General features: G+C 38.0%; 1 protein-coding gene across 4 annotated transcripts in view; it reads right to left on the minus strand.

Moving 5' to 3' along the window:
• VTI1A (vesicle transport through interaction with t-SNAREs 1A) overlaps positions 1–13,153 on the minus strand; it is a 352,284-nt gene that overhangs the window by 65,226 nt on the left and 273,905 nt on the right. The gene's annotated exons all lie outside the window — the stretch shown is intronic.

Raw genomic sequence — 13,153 nt, forward strand, 5'->3', positions numbered from 1 at the left:
ACATCAGAAACAAACGAATACAATTCCTCTGTTAGAAGGCTATACAGTAAAACACTAAAGCGTTCTTGCTGAAAAGCAGGAGAGGGCCCATTACAGACACCATCTCCCCTCATGTAGAATGACCTTCGTGAGGTGTTTTGCTACCACATTCTACAATAGCTTTTCTACAGCAGAAGTTTCCAAAGGAAGCCTCAAGCAGAGTATGGAACATAGAAAGCTAATTATTCTAGAAATATTGCAAACTTAATAAGTAGGCCACTGGGATCATATTTTTGCTATCAACATGTTGCATCATTTATCAGAAAGTTTTGTAATTTTACATAAATTAAGTCTCAAAATGTAAATTTTAAGCACAGTTACTGCATAGTCTTCAAGTTGATGCTATTTTAATTACACTGAAAAATATATTTGGGAAGGGGCCCTGTACTTTATTACAGTTACTTCTGTCAAGTAACTTTTAATTGTGTGACAAGGTGCCTGAGCAAGGCATTGTTTTTTTTTGCCATTTTTAAACAGCTTATGCCACTCGAAAAGGATTACTCCCTTTGTAAATTGCTGTTTCAACTGAAGGGTACCAATTAATTAAGCCATTTACATAATACTGTCTTGGATCAGCTACCTACAAAGATAAAAGCTGAAATCTAGTTTCTAAATGAACAAATAACATTTTAAGAATAAATATATGCTGGTAATTATCTGTAACAGTAGAATTAGGAAATGTGGCTGATAAATTGAATGCACCAGCAATTAAAAGTAAATTCTCATCAACCAAAATTAATAGGGAAGTCTATCCAAAAATTTATTGCTTTCATTTATCTTTCATTTACTGTCACCTTATGTGCCATCATATCATTTGATGTCTCACATTGTCACCTGACGTGATGTGATGGAAGGCATAAAGTGTCTAGATTTCAAAGGACATGCTTATTTTGGGTTGGATTTACTTTTCCAGTTTGGAAATAAATCCTAGAACTGACACATACGTAGTCATTATATACCCAGCATGGAACTAACTGTAACATTATTTACCAAGAAAAACCTGGCGTTCTTTAATGCACACATTCAAAACTATATGGTATATTTAAATGTATGTAATCGATTGGAGTTTGCGGTTACACAGGCTATAACAAGTAAAATATAACGATTAAGTCTTAAGTTTTAACAGATTCAGCAGGAAAAACACAGCTTACAGCAAATTTTGATCTGTCCAGCATTTCGCTACAATCTCTGTTCCTTGGCAGATGAATTTGTGCAAGCTCCTTATTATGATGGAGCAGCACATTTACGCTGGAGGTTTGCACTACCGTAGTTACAGATCCAACCCTATGCAAAATATGTGTGACGTTCAACCTCCAGCACAGAAGGTGGCTTCTCAGCATCCACTTGTGAGATACTACAGCTGATTAATGGCCTGGCCCTACCAACTTTGCAGGTAAAACTTCCACAGAAGTGAATGGAAGCGTTGTGTGTGCATGCATGCACACACCTCTGCACAGTGACTCTAGGACACAATTCTTTATAGCCTACGTGTTTTTTTCTCCTTAACCACACTAAATATAGTGCTCTATCACTAGCTAATAGAAGGGGACACGTTTCCTTCAATATATCCCAACCAACAGTTCTCATCATACATAAACAAACTTGTAATTTTAAAATTTAATCAACAGAGATAAATATTAAACAATTTTTATCTGAGTCTAGGGGGTTCAGCATCTACAAAAGTAACAGGGTTATGTATTAAACACATTATGCTTATATTTGCCAAACCAGATCACTAAGCTCTGCTCCTGAAAACACTTGAGTAGTTGATTCTATGGGACTAGTCATATGCTTAAAGTTGTGCACATGTGCAAGTATTTGTAGGATCAGGGCCTAAATCAACATCTAACGAGATTTCACTTTGGATTGCTACACCAGATAGTTAAGCTGCATTTAATCTAGACAACTTGCATTCTCCATTTGGAGGCAAAATTGAGAGTGAAATCTCTTCAGGCCAGGGACTGTGCCTTTTTCTGAGTTTGTACAGAGCCCACCACTTGGTGGCTACTACCAGAAACATAGAACATTTGGAAAATATTAATTTAACACTGTTCTCGGCCTGCTCCTCAGCTAAGGTACTGCTTATTACATTTTTACAAAAAATACTGAACTGCATTTTACCCAGGTGTTTTTTTTCCTAAATCAAATCCTTATTTTGTTTTAACTCTACTGTGAATCTGTTGTTATATATATTTCTAGTGCACAACTGATTTACTGTCATTTGACTTGGACTGTCTTGTACTGTGGTGCGGTATCTCACAGGGGCTTTCCAGCCGGAGCAGTGAGCTTCAGAACCTGGTCACCTAGACCTCTCCCAGACATATGGGATCTCTCATCAGGAGGAAATACTTAGAGGCAACTGCAAATAATGGCAACAAGCCTGGGATAGGCTGAGTGGAATGTGGAGGGGGGGCTGGGAGAAAGAAGACGAAGGTGCAGGCTGTGATAATTAGGGAGGAGAGCTGGTGTTATAATAGACTGAGAAGAGATGAGCTGCCAACATCAACAGGTCACATGTCAAAACAGCTCAATGAATTAGTCAGTTAACAGGAAGTGATAATACAGACCCGCTGGCTTTGTGTCAACTCTCATACTAAATCACTTTCAGGAGCTTTCAGGTACCTGTTTTAGTGACTCCCTCAGCTCCAGTCTAAATATATTGCAATGTAAATGTGACAATCAAAACAGGGTCTCTCTCGCCCTATTTTGAAATGTATATTTCAAGGAAACATCACAATAAGGAGATAGCAACACATGCAGTGCGTCTATCATCATAAGCAAAATTTGCAGGAAATAGCGTGTGATATATATATATATACACATATACACACACACACAGCCACAGATATACACATACATTTGTGTGCGTGCACACACACACACGTATATATGTGCATGAAAGAGAGTATGTTTAACTCATTCAATAGTTCATTATATATAGAATTAAACAGAAAATGCCCCTTTAAAATTTTTAAATCTGCTCCCTGCCCACTAAAATAAAATCACTGATAAATTATAAAATGAAAAATCTTCACAATCTGAAATAAGAGGACATCATAAAGACCCCTGAGCAAAAAAGTGGTTTTCTTGTGGTTTTTTCCCCCCCAAGTAATGTTTCAGGGAGTCCTTTTGCATTTTAAAACTTTTAAGTATTGCTCCTTCCTGAAGCACAGGAGAGGTCAAAAGGCTGTTCTGTTTTATAGGTTTATCAGTCTACTTTCTTGAGAAGACAAAAAGTCCTATCAGTCCCAAGCCACCATGTAGCCTCTCTCCGCCTGCATACTGAAAGCACAGCACTTACATTAGGTGGTGTAATACTTATGTTCATGAGTTAAGTATGTTTGTATCACTCTGAAATAAACTAGCAAAGACAAGACACAAACCGGTTGTGTGCGGTCATCTTGAATAACAACAAAGTGCATAACTGTTAACAGTCACACACAACACATCTACTCCTACAGCCAGCTATCTATTCTGCACCTCGTATGGTACTGGTGCTCACAAAATTTAAAGCAAAGCACAAACTGGGTCCACAGGAACATATTCTTCTCCTCTCTCTCAAATACAGCTGGTGTAGAAGAGTGTGTGTAAATTCATCTGCATACCTTGATTTCTTTTCTTGTTCTTTCTTCTGATGTTACAACGTAAGGGTTTTTGAAGAGGTATGCCTTATGCTATTCTGTAAAGGGAGTAAGGTCCAGCATCAGTCCAATATCTTGAGCAAAAGAGTTCCAAAGGCAGATATCAGCCATAGAGAAAGCACTGTGTCCTTGGCCTAGTGGGAACCTCAACCATGGGGACTGACCACAGCTGTTATTCAGGGTCAAACACAGAGAAATGCAGTCCCTGATACCATCTGGGCTTTGAAGATGGAAACCAGGACCTTGAAGTGTAGCCATGTGGAGTACTGGAGTACCATGTTCCCTTCATAGGCAAACTGTTAAATCATGTCACGTTTCTTGAGGCTCAACTACTACAAGAACTTCTCCTCTCATGTACATTATTTCACTGCTTTTGATGACAGCACCTGCTCTGCAGCTTTTTGCCAACTGAAACAGCTCTCTCACAGCCCATCAGCTTTCAGTCTCTAATTGTATTTAATGCTGCATTTTGCTATGGGATGCAGTTAATGTGGAAGATGCTGTGCAGAATAAAAGTACAGTTTGTATTTCTAAAATTGTCAAGGGTGAAACTTCTTTTGCTAGTAAGAGCAGGTGATTTCCAGCTGATGTACTCCTCCCCATAACTCATCATAGGGTAGATGTTCTCAACTGTGTCTTAAAAAGAGGCAGCTAAGCAGGTCCCTTTGCATAACAGAGTCGACAATGTTATCACTCATAAAACTTTAATTAATTTCTACCTCAAGATTCTTATTCTTCAAATTGATATGAACAAAACAAAATGATTCTTCCAAAGACACATTTTCACAGTTGAGGTTTTAACCACGTATCTCCCTTTCACATGACCCTGCAACCAAAACCCAGCAGCTTTGCTGTGTATATTTAAGGCTCAGTTTTGAGACTGAGTGCATCTGTCTGGAGCCCACCCAGCAGCATGCCACAGGATAGAATTTCAGATTTGAAGGAAGCATCCACTTTACAGTCACTGAGTCAATATTAAGATGCATCTGCTGAGTTACCATGAAAGGAAAATTTAGCTCTGAATGAGGAGTTGTGACAAAACCCTCCAAACTCACTTCTGTTGTTTTCTATTTTCTGTGAAGTAAGAGCTCTTTGTGTATACACTTGAGACTATGTCCCCATCACCTCCTCAAGTGAATAGAATGCGGGTGAAAGCTTCCTGACTGGCAGACCTGAAAGCTGACATCTCCCTGTATGCACAGAACCCATCTACAGTGGCAGCTGCAAGCTCAGAAGCTACTCCACTGATGATTCCTCCAGTTCATTTTCAAGAAACATCTCTACAAGTGAGAGTAGTTCAGTCTCCCTACCTAGTCTGCCCTACTAACCAGTGTCTCACGCTGTCTGCTAAGAACTAGACTGAGACCACCAACTCAATCTGCCAAACAGCATTTGGATAGCAATGATTTCAAGCTGTTACCATTCTGAGTCTGATCTGAATTATTGACCTGGAGATGAAAGGTTATGTAACCCATTACCAATCTCTTGAGCTATCTGGTTGTAAAAGCGACTACAAAAGATACTGAAGATCTTAGAAACTACCTTGATGGATGTCCTAGAAACATCATAGATAAGGCAGCTGTAGATTGATATTAGCAGTGAGTTTATGAATTTCAGAGCTTTCAGACAAAGGGATAGCTTCTTTTAGAAGCTACGTATGGAAGAAAGCAGCAAGTTCTGTGCCTTCCTTTCTGAAAATGTTTTTACTTCAAGAACAGAATAAACAATCAAACAATTAAAAGTTACGTAGATTCTTGTTTTTTTCACCAAGCTACTGACAGCTTTATTCCCACTGATTCCTTTGGTGACTGTAGTTTTACCATTCTTAATATGGGAATTTCATACAGATGTCAAAGATAAAATAAGATCAATATCACACAGAATGTGGTGGAGATAGATACATTTATGGTCAAGACTAAGAAAAACCGTATTTTGAGAACTTAAAAACAGTCGTCTTTAAACAATTATTTCTTCTACTTTCACCTCACTTACAAGCATCCTCCTCTCCACATGAAATTCTCAAATTTGAAACCCTGACATCCAACTGACTAGGACAGCAAGACCTTTTCTTCTTCAAAATGTACAATCATTTCTCACAAGCTGACAGTGTGTGATTTGTTATCTTAGACATAAAGTATACAAAAGCTTTAGAAATTCCCCATACAGGACAAGCTGTTTAGTGTTACCCCATTTATTTCCCTTTTTCCACAAAACACTTGAACCAGAAGTATATGAAACACTAATAACAATTAGAATGTTCAACAAATGTTAATGACTGCTTATAACTCATCACATCTTTCATTCTAAATTCTTCATGGAAGCAATTTGTATATTTTCAGAAATATACACCATTAGATTTTCTCACTGGCCTGCAGAAATGATATTTTCTTCTTCAGTAATTTACATTTATTTAAATATGGTGAATATGGATGGTAACAAGTTCCTTCCCCCATTTTCTCTGGCTCTATTTAAGCCCCATGGTGGGACTGCACCTCTGTAAACCAATGCATTGAAGAGGAGAGATATATACCGGCTTTGGAGAAGCTGATGCCTGGGTGTTGGAGCTCGACAGAGGTGTGTGTTATCATTTTCTTAGGCTCAGATGCTGTGGTGACAAGCATGGTATGAATGTGTAGATGCATTACACAGGATTCATAGGCTACATGACTTCACAGAGCCAATGGCTGAAGCCTGCATAGAGGGGGTGCAAAGCAGTGCCAGCCACTGTTCCAGAAGATCTGCAGTGCATGCGTGAAGGCCACTTCACTTCAGTGCTAACACTAAACAGGGTTATTCAAGCCCTGTGAAGAAGCAGTCTGTCACCCACTGTTTCTTTCTTCAAAGAATTGCCACACACTTTAAATATAGTAATCTTCACAACTGAGGCTAATATCATAACCATTTTAAAAATGGTAAATTGAGTCAAAGGGAGTCTAAGACTTGTCCAAGGTCATATTCTTAGCTGGGGCAGACCCCGGGAGGGAAACTCAGAATCCTGACTCAATGTCTGGCTTAATGGCTAACAACCCCATTTCCCCCTTGTCAGTTCTCTAGAGATCCTCCATTGTGGTACCCCTCCATTCTGGCCAGAAAGGGGTAGATACAACTCTCACCAGAGCATGATGTTGCTTTGTCTATCAGCCAAAACCTGGGAGTGAAGGGTTGCTGAAGGGTAAACGAGGTGCTTTCTCATTGTACGATTTGAGAGCATTGTTACTTCCAGAGTTCCCAAGGCGTGAGTCAATGAATGGGGTAGGCCTTTTGTGACATCATAATATACTGAATAAAACATATTTTAGATGAACTCCTTCACATGTATATAATAACAAGATACAATAATAATAACAATAAAGATATATAACATGTATCCAGTGGGACAATATATACTAGCAGCATGTTTAATTCAATATGGCAATAAATATTTTGTAAACTGTTTTCATATTTGCAACCAACCAACCAACCATTAGATTCGAAAACCCAACAATAATGCCTTACTGAAGCAACACATCCTTTTGCAACAACATAGATGTTAAACAACTAACGTAAAATAGGAACCGGATGATGTGTGGCTTGGGAAAGTTTAAGAAATGAAGTCTTCATTTATATTGTCTCAGGCTCATCCTTTCACATGCTATCATAAATTAAAGAGCTATAATGAACTCTGTCATGAATGGGGATTTGGTCTGAAGAAACAATACTACCATTTGATATGAGAATAATCTATTGGGACCTATAATACCAGCTTGTCAGCTATTTTAAATCAACCGACCACAACTAGCAAACAACTATTAACATGGTGACTGCATGGGGATACAAAAATACACAGTGTCTGCACTGGTGAACCACAAAGTATTTCTAAAAGAAAAAGGAAAAAAGAAAGGTGCCCCCCCCCAACTGGTTGCTAAGACAATGAACTTATTCAGTATTTACAACCTTTTGTGCCTTTTTATAGGAATATTCCACCAATTTACAATTTATAGCTGGTGGTTGACCATATAATTTGTATGCTAAACAGATCAAAATATTCACAATTGGACTGTTACATTAAAGCAGTGATTAGAGCACCCTGTATATATAACATCAGAATCCTTTTTCACCTTTGAAAACAGATAATAAAATCTTCTTAAGTATATGCGATAATAAAGCCATGCTGGCAAAGATTGTTTATTGCGCACTTCTTAATTCAGCAGTGGCAACTCTAACTCTCTCTGTTTCTCTCTTTATAAGCTGGCACAGACACATCTTTCCTTTTGCATGGAAGGCAGAAACTGCAGAATCAAGGGAGGTGACCTTTGTAGTAGCTCTATGAAGAGCAGTTGGAAGAGGCTCCATGAGCAGTGGTGCAGTTTGTGCCCTTTCTCAGAGAAACACAGGCCATCACACTGGTCTCCAGTGGCACAGAGAGTGGAAGTTCAGAGGTCAAGCTAAACCCCAGGTCTCCCACACAACACAGCAACACGTTGCTATTGCACTAATAGGTAAGTTCAAATTATTTTATTGCTGCCTTTGACTCCACAACAGATAACAAATACGCAGATGATAATTTAACCCTCCCAATATGGCATGTTATAAGGTTTTTCATATTTTTCCAGTATATAATTATTTGTGGACAGATATATATTTTCTTTAAAAAGAATCCCATAGCACAGTGGTTCTCAAACTGGGGTCTGTGGAGCCCCAGGGGTCCATGAGGGTACTCTAGGCATCTGCCAGTCATGTCTGGGACCACCACCCTGCTGATCGACCCCTCCCATTGCCTCCAGCATTTTGCAGATCAGTGGCGTGCAGGAGGCGCTAGGAGGGAGGAGAAGGAGTGGGGACATGGTGTGCTCGGGGAAGGGGACAGAAAGAAGCGGGGAAGTGGTGGGGTGGGAGTGGGGTTTTGGGGGAAAGGTGGAATGGGGAGATGGGGCCTGGGGCTGAGTAGGGGTTGAGCACCCCTGGGGAAAATTTGAAACTGGCTTGGGGATCTGTGAAAAATTTTAAATCAAAATGGGGGTTCCTTGGGTTGCTAAAGTTTGAGAAACGCTGTCTTAGCACATACCATTGGAAAAACACTTTAGGATTTACCATCTCCCTTTTCAGAACTGATTGAGGAAAACTGTACAGTATGGGGACATAAAGCAACACATTTTAATACAGCGAGACATTTCCAAAGTATTCTGGGCAAATTGTAAATAATTAGTTCTAATTTAACAAAGCAGCGGATATATTTTCACAATAATGTAACAACAAAGTTACTATCAACACAAAATAATAATACAAAAGAAAAGGTGCAGGATTATTTTTATAATTAGCAAAGTGTAAATTTACTCCAATTTTCTTATAATAAAATAAACGAGAGAAGTGTTTTCACTTAGATCATTTAAAAAACAAACAAAAAGCTACCACCTCTGGGTAGTGAACAGGCCTCGACAAGTTTAGCCTAAAGTTTGTAAGTTTCAGAAAGTTACCCAGTTACTGAAAACAGCTCATTCAAATGGGGATGCTTATGCAGCTTCAGCTATAATGGCAGCTCATGTTTCTACTATAATTAATAAAAAATAAAAAGTTTGGAAAAGACTGAGGAATTTTTTTGACACCACGTTACACTGTCTCCTGAGCTAAGGGACACTTTTATTGGGCATTTACAAAGCCAAAACTAGAGAACAGACATTTTTTTCTTAGAAATGCTCAATGGAACACATGAGTTGTGAACCCAGAACTACACTGACTCAATAGCTGTATATAGCTAAGAGAAGAGGTGCATGCGCTCTTTTGCATGGATGAGAAAGTATACTGTGACTTCACTTGGAAGCCCAGGGACTCCCAATTTTCCTTCACATCTTTTGCTTGGACAAACATTCTTCCTGCCAAAGGCTATGACTTCCTTTAGATCTCATCAACCTCCTTTCTTAACTGGTCAAACAAGTTAGTACTTAACAATGGAAGGGAAAGTGCCCTCTTCCCAGGTCCTGAGTTCAATCTCCACAGCATGCCCAATCCCAGCCCAGCTGGCCTGGGAGTGAAGGAGAACAAATTAGATATGAATTTGCAATGTGATACAGCACAAAAGTTAGACATGACTTTGGGCTGCATGCTCAGGGACTCGCATCATGGTAGTGAGATGCCCTCCACATGATCTTGCCAGGGCCACACCAGGAATATTGTTGTTCATTTCAGGGCCTTGGTTATGGGTAATAGAAAGTTGCAGACAAATTAGAGAGGATGAAGACAATAGCAACAAACATAATTAAGGACTGATTTGTAAGCAAATGTCAGATTACATATATATAATGCACCTGTGCTGAAAGACAACTAAGGATGACATAACTGTATACAGGTATTTGACAGGTGTACACACCCTGGAGAGACAGGAATTGTACAAGCTGGTAAAACAAAGGTATAATTAAGAGCAATGGGATGAAATTAAGAACACTTTACATTGTGAAAAAATATTGAATTTGGATATGACACTTCCTACACTGACAGCACTTGGCATACATACACAAAAATATCTATTTGATCATGGAAGAGTCTCCCAAGGCAAGGAGATGGAAGCCCCGTATCTTGGGACATTTAAAATAGAGCTAGATTAAGCTGGATAGACAAGATGATTCAATAGGTTTTTTCCCATATTTATTGTTTTTAATTGTACGATTAAGATTGTTTCTTGAATGATCTGTTTGCTTGTGCTATCATTATATTAGCTCAGAGATGTGAGTACATGGTAGAACAGTGGGAACTTACTAAATAATTATACATAATGAAATCTGTGCAAGCCACTCAGGTTACTGGATATATGACCCATATTTACAGATGACTGACACACACACAAATGTGGTCAGATAAATATTACCTCAGTAGAGTGACAGTTGTACACTGCACTGGTATCTACTTACCCACCTATTTATATAATTTCATCGCCATAGTATCTGGATGCCACATAGACATTAAAAACCATAAACAATAATATAAGCTTTCTCTCCCTCTCACCATTCCTCTCCCCTCCCTAATCTCTCCTTCCGGTTCTTCCCAGTCTGTAGGAGAAATAACGGAGCAGTGCAGCTGAACTCTGACTGGCTTCATGGACAGACAAGGATACTATTTAGTTAACCAGAAATAATCTTAATAAAACTAGAGTTCACTTTAAAAATACTGTATTTTTGGATGAGCTGTTATTTATCATGTTTTAACCATTAACAATGTGTGTGGTACTGTACAAGACAGACTCATTTGCTTTTTGACTACTTGAACCATATAAAGGTATAAAGCTTCCTGAAAGTTACTGAGTATCTGTCTTAGTCAAAATACAGTAACCAACTACTCAATTAAAACATCCATCTGAAATCTAGATGTGTCATTTAGGACAAGAGAAATGAAGTTATTGTAATAGAACTTTGCCACAAAACCAATATTTGCCCTTCAAAAGTAAACCTCTTTGTTTCCCCTTAGCGTTTGTCTAATATCAGACTATTGTCCAGGGACAACATTCAAGTTAGCCCTTTGCTAAAATTCCCACTAAGAAAAAGAGGATTGTGGTTTTTTTTTTTTTTTTTTTTTCAACAAATGCAAGAAATCTCACAGAAGCTGCAGGGTAATGTTTCTCATTAACCAGAACATACATTTTCAGAAGTAAAACTGCATGCTTTTTTCTGACAATAATTAACAAATTATTGTATATCATTTTAAAAAATTTTACTCCCTAGATAATGACTTTACCATTTCTTTACACTGATGAATATTGCCAACCTGTTTGTTTTTTGTTAGGAACAAAGAGAGAAGCCCAAAGCCCATTGCTGCTAGCCATATTTTCAAGCCCTCTCTTCTATGTCGTTTTGAACTATAATAAGAAAGAAAATCTTTTTTAAAACGTAATATAGAAAAATTAGCATGACCAAAACAGTTTCAAACCTCCTTCTTCAAATGAAAGTACAAAATGAATTTGAAACTGCAACTGAAGTAACATTTGTCTTAGTAAACAGCAATTTGTACTGATAAGTTTATTTATCCAATCGCTAAACACAAAATTCGTGCATCTGTATTATTCTACATGATGGATCCAAAATTCAAGAAAAGTAAAATTGAACAAACAAGGGTATCTGTATATTTAAAAATGGGTTTCTTTTATTACTCCACCTAACACTAAAATCAGCACAATAAAACTATCATGCAAAGAAAGTCTTACAAAGTTTGAATGAGCAAGTCTCCTTCATTACAAAAGATAAAAGTTTCTTCTTCCCTGCAGTCAATACAGGTAATTTCAGAAGCAGTGGCTCATAATTATTCACTGTTGAAAAACTTAAAAAAGGTTCATATTGAAATCAGTGACCTCCAGTTTCCCTTATGAATGAATGGAGGCAAAAATTCTCATTTTGCTGGAATGTTGGTTGATAACAGAGTTAGGCAAAACATGCATTTCTTCATTACAATATGGTCTACGGGTTCATTTAAATAACAATATCCAGCATAAAAGTCACAAAAGAATTATCTAGCAATTTCAATATGCTGAAATGCATTATTAGCGCTAACAATAAGCAGAGTAAATAAATGAATGTCTTTTATTTGTGGTATTATTTCTGATTATTTAGCTTTATGCATATCAAACTTTATATTCAACACCTTGGTCAAGAGTATTTGCTAGGATAACTTTTGAACTGGAACTGACATTTAAAATGTCTCTCCAGGTTTTTTCCCCTCCCCAGAAGAAATCAACACACATTGTCCAATGCAGGAAAGCTATCTGTTACTTCCACAAGATGTTTTAAAGCACCATTTTCATTATTTTCCATGAAAAAATCCAATCAAATTAGATTTTTCATTAATGATATCAACCCTGTCACAATACTGAACTACATAAGCAACATGAAGAGGCTTCTTCAACCCACAAATTTCAGCGAGCTGGGAGAAAAGACAAACTACATTTTAGTGTATAAATGATAAAGTAGCAAGTATGGAATCTAAAATCACCACCTCTTTGGAGATCCCTATATAATTAAATGAAGTCAAGAGATAAATCCTAGGAACACGTGTAAAGTATAAAATCTCTGAGTTTAATACATTGTCCAAAGGGACGTTACGATTGTGTGTGCTGTCAGTTTTAGAAGGCATTCACAACAGATAGTGTAATGCCTTCAAAGAAAGTGCAGAAAGCAGAATTTGTACTAGTTATGCATTACAGAGGTTTTGCTGTGTTTAATTTGAATGAGCATTCTTATTTCTTCTACAGATTTCAGAGTGGATTGGTTGATTACAGGATGGCCATGAGCTGCCAAAGTGATGCGGCCATGAAAAAGGCTAATGCAGTCCAAGGATGCATCAGGCGAGGTGTTTCCAGTAGAGATAGGGAAGAGTTATTACCATTATACAAGGCACTGGTGAGACCTCATCTGGAATACAGTGTGCAATTCTAGTCCCCTATGTTTAAGAAAGATGAATTCAAACTGGAACAAGTGCAGAGGAGGGCTACTAGGATGATCAGAGGAATGGAAAAC

Source organism: Gopherus flavomarginatus, chromosome 6 (assembly GCF_025201925.1).
Source record: "Gopherus flavomarginatus isolate rGopFla2 chromosome 6, rGopFla2.mat.asm, whole genome shotgun sequence".
NCBI lineage: Eukaryota > Metazoa > Chordata > Testudines > Testudinidae > Gopherus > Gopherus flavomarginatus.